The following is a 6,596-nucleotide window of genomic DNA, read 5'->3' on the forward strand; positions in this document are numbered from 1 at the left end:
ATGTTAAACGCACTATTTCCGCGTGGCTGGGAGCAGGTGTAGATTTCTTTCGTACCAACTAACATTTGGAAAATACGAACATTTTAATGAATCCGAAAATTTACGCCAGAACCACTTTACACACGATTTACACAAAAATTTGTTCTGCTCGTGTTTCATGAATGAGACCCATTGTGTTTATATATTTGCATGAAATCTTGATGTTTGGAGGCTAAAATATTGTATTTCTCAAATAGTTAGGAACACTTTTGATAGTAATGCTGTATTTCTTGGGCAATTAATTAACTCTAGTGAGCTGCCTACATAGACATAGACAGCATATGAAGACATCATAAGTCAAAATCATCAAAAGACATCAAAATTGTAGATGTATTCAAAAATACGTTTTTGGAATTCCATATTATTCTTCACATAGAAGGTAAACCAGAATGCATTGTGATGAGCTTTGGCCAAGATGGCAGGATATTGAAGCAAGTGTTTGTGGATTATGTAGAATTCAATCCGTACTGAAATGTATCGATAGCTGGTTTAATATAATTGTAAAAAGGTCTGTGTAATTTTATGCTCTTTTGAGGATCAGACTATATGCTTTAGAAGTCAGTAGGCAGGTTACAGTCTTTTCAGTCAGTATCACTGTTTTGTTTCTTTCCGCAGGTGAAGAAGTAAATCCTGTGAAATAGTCGCAATGAACACTGGTTAAAGCTTTGCACTGAGAAAGGCCCAGCACCTCTTTCTGGTTCTGTCTGTGAAGCCCTTCCAGACTCTAATGCTTCTGGACTGTCGAGTTGCAGTGAATCTTTGCAGCGGTTGAGATCTTCCACTGTCCAAATCCGCAAAGTGCACACGGCTTATTGTGGCATCTGTCTGGTACATATTACATAAATGTAATGAATCTTTTGGGATGTATTTAAGTATGTGATGCAGGTCTTGTCGAATGTTTGAAAAGACTTGTGGGTGACTAAAGTTTTCTGTGTGAGTGTGTCTTTGTCTGTCTAGGACAAACATGTCTACTGTAATCACACTTGTTTTCTAATTCAGCCTCTGTGAGGAACTAACTGTGCAATACATTTCAAACTTTTTTCTCTTAAACTTGAACTGACCAATCACAACTACTGTTCTACTGAAAATGCACACAGCTGTCTTCATTTCCTGTTGATAGTCTATCACATACTGTATGTATAGATAAGACACTTAAGCCTTCAGAGCACATTCATAAACATTTTGTCCTGTGAGAAGAAAAAGCACTAAATTCTCTTTATACTTACAATATATACACTAGCACGCTTTTAAAATATTTTTTATTCTTAAAGACAGCAGAGGATAGTCTGTCAAATCCGCTTCTGGATTTAAAGTGTTCAACTTAATTTTCCTCAGTGTGAATGAGTTTTTGTTGACTAAGATGAAATGAATTGTAATACTAATTGATTTATGCGACTAAGGGAACTATGTGTTCCCTTTCCGCCTGGGATGCATGAGGGATAATCTTTAATGCAAATCATTAATAAAGATTTATTTATTTTGTACGTACACTTGCCGAGTCATAATTTTGTTTGGGTTGTTTCAGATGGTGTTTGTATTTTTGTATGGTTTTTACTGAACAAAAATACTGAATGTTCCTGGTTACCACATAATGAAATGCTTATTAATCTGGTCTTTGTAGAATTGCATCCAACCATTAAACCTTTTGAACGAGATGTGCGAGGATGCTGTAAAGGGGCTGTGTGCATGTAGCAAACTCCACGGTAGTAATGCATTACTAGCAAATTCATCCAACTTGAAGCTCTAATGACACTAGAAAAAGTATGAGTATGACTATAAAAGTATGAGCTGCACATTTCTGCTTTGAAACCATCTAGTATGCCTCGCCTCATAAACTTCTGAAGGGTAGAATTACAGTGCCTACTTTTATTTTATTATGCTTTCCTGTTTGGTTTATTAATGAGTTTGAAATTAAATTTACTAATGATTGTTATTATTGTGCTATCAATAGTTAATCAGTCTTCTTAATTAATTGCATTTATTCACTGCATGTTTTTAATCTTTTATTATTTTTACAATTTATTTTTACAGTGTATTTAGGATCTGAATATCTTGCCCAGGCCAAGAATCCATTAGTAAGGGATAATCCACTGCTAGCTGTGCATTAAACTGTTTTATTGCACAACTTCCAGCCAATCAAAATCGAGTATTCAGACAGACCATTGTATTACAGTGTTTAATCTGGTAAACTGGCTTTCAGAAAGTAAATATGAACTCATGTTGAACTTCTTTTGTTGATCTTTTTAAAATCAAGAATTACATTCAGAGAGAAATAGTTTTTAATGTTAGGTTCCTATTGTTTATTGATTAGTGCTGTCAAATTGATTAAGCACACCTAACATAAAAGTTTGTTTATATAATATATATATGTGTGTGTGTGTGCATACATGCACACACATACACATATAAACACAAACTTTTATGTTAGATGCGATCGATTTGACAGCCCTAGTTCTTATTTTATTCTCATGATCCTGGGTACATTTGTTGGTGTTGAACCAGAAAAATTGTGTCCGTGATACAATCTGGCAATAAAACAAATTTCATAAAATACATAACCATTCAAAAGTTTGAGATTGGCATGATCTTTTAATAATTTTTTTTTTAAGAAGTATCTTTTGCTCACCAAAGGTACATTTACAATACAGTAAAACCACAGTAATATATTCAGAAATATTATTACAAACTAGAATAACTGTTTTCAGTTTTAATATATTTGAAAGTATCATTTATTCCTGTGATGCAAAGCTGAATTTCAGCATCATTACTCCAGTCTTCAGTGTCACATGATCCTTCAGAAATCATTCTAATATGCTGATTTGAAACATTTCTTATTATTATAAATTTTGACAAACAGTTGTACTGCTTCATATATTTGTGAAAACCAAGATGTTTTTCCCCATGGATTCTCTGGTGAATAGAGTTCAAAAGAACAGAATTTATATGAAAGAAATTTGTAATGTTATAATTGTCTTTCCTTTCACTTTTGATCAATTTAATGCATCCTCGATGTATAAAAATAATAATTTCCTTTAAAAAACAAAATTAACCATTAAACGGTTCTATGTTGCATTAAGATGAGAGAGAGAGAGAGAGAGAGAGAGAGCCTTTTCAATGGAATGCTTGAAAGGGGTTGAATATGAAACATTTTTAAGTGTTCAAATATTAATCACCTGTTAAAACCTTCCTATATTGTGCTTGATCTGATACAGGCCCATATAATTTCAGCTGAACTGAAAAGTTCTTTCGTTCCAGATCGTGCTTGTCCTTTTTAATGCGGGCAACAGTGTTAATGGCAGACTCCTACTGCTGTGTTTAGCCAAGTATGATGATAAATATACCTGTGGGTCAGAAAATTATTTTGATACATAACTCAATCCGGCCCACTGTTACCATGGAAACATGTCTCTGAGATAGTAGGTTGGCGGGAGAGTGAGTTTGATACTGTGAGCACGCTTGAAATGATTCAGAGGGCGGCCATTAACATAAAAAGGCAACATTAGACCTGCGGGATACTGATATAACAGAAATGGGTTGAATAACTCGACAATCGAGTGGGATTTCCATTTTGAACTTTTTAAGCTGCTCAGCTGTGTTCAGTCAACAGCATAAAGGTGTTTTTTGTTCATCTACAGACTGAAAATTAACTTTATTACAGCTGCTATTGGATTTCAGTCGCCGTCACGTCTAATAGAGGGTACAGACTGTTTCCCAGCCACACAATCCCACTTTTCTTTCTCACCCTGCCTCTTACTAAAGGAAAAACACCAGTGAGCACAAGGACATGGTTGTACATTTGGCCTTGTGTGTTCTTGAACACACAAATGGACTCTTGGACAGGACAGCCTGGTCTGATGACATCTACTCTTTGCGTTTTCATCAAACTTCAGTGCACAGTGATTTTGACAGCTTGTGTGACTGCTGTTTAGATTAATTGCACTCGCTGTGTAATAAAAGCATATCTGTTAAAGCTTACGCAACGGTCTGTCAGACGCAGTGGGACGAGGGTAATAAACAGTGCCTGTTTTGTGCCTTCTCCACCCTTTGACGTTCATTAAGCTCTAGTAATTTCCTCCCTGATATTACCTGCTCCTCGAGCGTGATGAGGGTCATAAGGTCAGGCCTCAGCCTGTAAATGGGCGGCAGTGATGACAGGGTGTAAACATGGGTCAGGTCCATTGGTGTAGTTCTGTTTGTTTCTGAGGTGAACAGGTTGAACTGGTGTGAGTTTGTTTCTTCGGGCTTCCTATACTCCCTCTTTTTTTCCACCAGACTTGCCTCAGGTTACACTTGCTGACTCCTGAAAATATACTATATAAAATAATATCTGTTCTAACAAGCGGAAAAAATAGAAAACAGCTTGTTTCGGGAACAAGCTTTGGCTCTGTTGTTTTTATGGAAGAGTTAAAAATTAAAGAATAAAGTATCAATTTATTAATAAAAAACAAACAAAAAAACAGTGTTTGTTTGGTCATATTTTTCCAATGCTTTTAGACTGCATTTGATTAATAATACAGTAAAACAGTAATATTGTGAAATATTATTACATTTTAAAATAACTTTTATTTCTATTGTCAAATATACAGTAGGCCTACATTGTAAAAAAAAAAATATATATAATCAATAAGTTGACATGTTTTTACATTACTTGTCAAAATAAGTTCAACAATTTTCAACTTTTTTTTTGTTATACAAGATTCAACTCGTTTTTTATGTCAGTTTAATGTGATATAAGTTGAAATGAATTAAACATCCAAGTTCATTGTACTTAAAAATTTAAGGCAGCAACTTTTTTTCTTTTTTTTACAGTAAAATGTAATCTATTCCTGTGCTGAAATTTCAGTTCATTTATTTGAAATAGAAATCTTTTGTAACATTACAAATGTCTTTACTGTCACTTTTTACAAATTTAATACTTGCTAAATAAAAGTATTATTTAAAAAAAAACAAAAAAAAACTAACTTGTATATACAACCCTAATATGTTTTATTTAATTCATATTTAAAATTTCTGTCATGACAACTTCATGAGTTTTTGGCATGGTAATGTGTAAGACAATGTTGATATATTTGGTCTTGGCAGAATAGATCTGCTACGCTGCTGCTGCTGAGCCGGTTCGAGACTTGCTACTGCCAATACATACACGACACGCTGCTGTGAGCAAGACACGCTGCTGCTCTACAATATAGCATACATGAATTGCCTGTAGCAGATCTACCTATACAGGTGGAGCTGGGGAAGGTGGAGGGTTTCTGAAAGAGAGCTGAATCTGCTATAGCAAATGCTGACCAAGTATATGAAGACTGAGCAGCGAGCTCATTGGCTACTGATACAGCAGGAACCAATCAGCTGTGCCCAATAGAGAATGATGACATTTCAAGCAGGTTGCACCATCTAGAGTTTCATGACAGAACTTTGTATTTAAATTTTACAATAAAATAATAAATTTTTTATTATTTTTAAATGCAACTTTTACATTGCATTAAAAAATTATGTGGAATTTAGTTTTATCTGTATACATACACACTGCAACTAAATAAGGTTATCACACCTCTTCTTAATCTTATGTAATGGACAGCATTACAAATATCCATTCATCCATTCTCTAAACCGCTTGTACTCTGTAGGGTCTCAGGGATGCCCTTGTACAATATGTGTGTTTAGTAAAGCAACTGTTCGTTTCATTTTCATTCATATTAGTTATTGTTTCCAGAAATATCTCCATTTTGCCCCTTCAGGTTGTGTTTTAGACAGGCCACAGACTAATGACCTATTTCAGAGCAGACAGGTGGATCAATAACAGTTATCTCACTGGCAGATGTCCTGCAGCCCGAGCAAACCGCACAGGTGGCGTCTGTCCTATAGCGTTAGGATCGATACGTGGCCACACTTTGAATCATTACACCTTAATACCTTTACTTTCATTATCCAAGAAAACAAAAACAAAAGAAAAAACAATGCCATTGTTTTTTTTTTAAGGCATATGAGAAAATTAAAGATTTTAAGTGTGTTTGAGTGTGTGTGTATTTTATAGGGCAGCATTATTTTATTATTATTTAATATTTCCATTCCAATTACCTTTTATTTTTATATTTTCAGTTTTCATTTTAAGCTTAGTTCAAGTTTTAGTAATTATGTTGTGTGCTTTTGTTTATTTGTATTACTCTAAAAACAATTTTTAATATTTTATTTGTTTTTATTTTATTTGTTTTTATTATTTGTTTTAGTTTGTTCAAGTTACTAAACTTATTTGAGAAACTTATTTCTTAATTATAACCAACTTAAATTTATTTTATAAATTAGTTGCCATGGCTAGAATTTCGTATTTTAAATGTGTACTTGTGAACAAAAACAATGTAGTTGTGGTTAGCAATAACAACACTGTTATATGGTTCCCGGGGTTATTGAAAACCTGGAAATACCAAGGAATTATGCTCTAATTATGCTCAACTTTAAAATACTAATATTTAAAACTACATTTCAACATTTTCTAAGGGGGTTTTCACATGTGCAAAACTCAATGGCACAAAGCTCTCTATTATATTACATGTGATTTT

The 6,596-nt window shown here is 33.9% G+C and overlaps 1 protein-coding gene across 5 annotated transcripts in view; it reads left to right on the forward strand.

The window, feature by feature from the left end:
• itprid2 (ITPR interacting domain containing 2) overlaps positions 1–1,523 on the forward strand; it is a 47,262-nt gene extending 45,739 nt beyond the window's left edge. For all 5 annotated transcript variants that reach the window (XM_084121350.1, XM_084121351.1, XM_084121352.1 and 2 more), the window contains one exon: positions 655–1,523. The gene's annotated coding sequence lies outside the window, so the exon portion shown is untranslated. The remainder of the gene's footprint in view (positions 1–654) is intronic.
• The last annotated feature ends 5,073 nt before the right edge of the window (positions 1,524–6,596 follow it).

Source organism: Abramis brama (assembly GCF_963993115.1).
Source record: "Abramis brama genome assembly, chromosome: 8".
Taxonomy (NCBI): Eukaryota; Metazoa; Chordata; class Actinopteri; order Cypriniformes; family Leuciscidae; genus Abramis; species Abramis brama.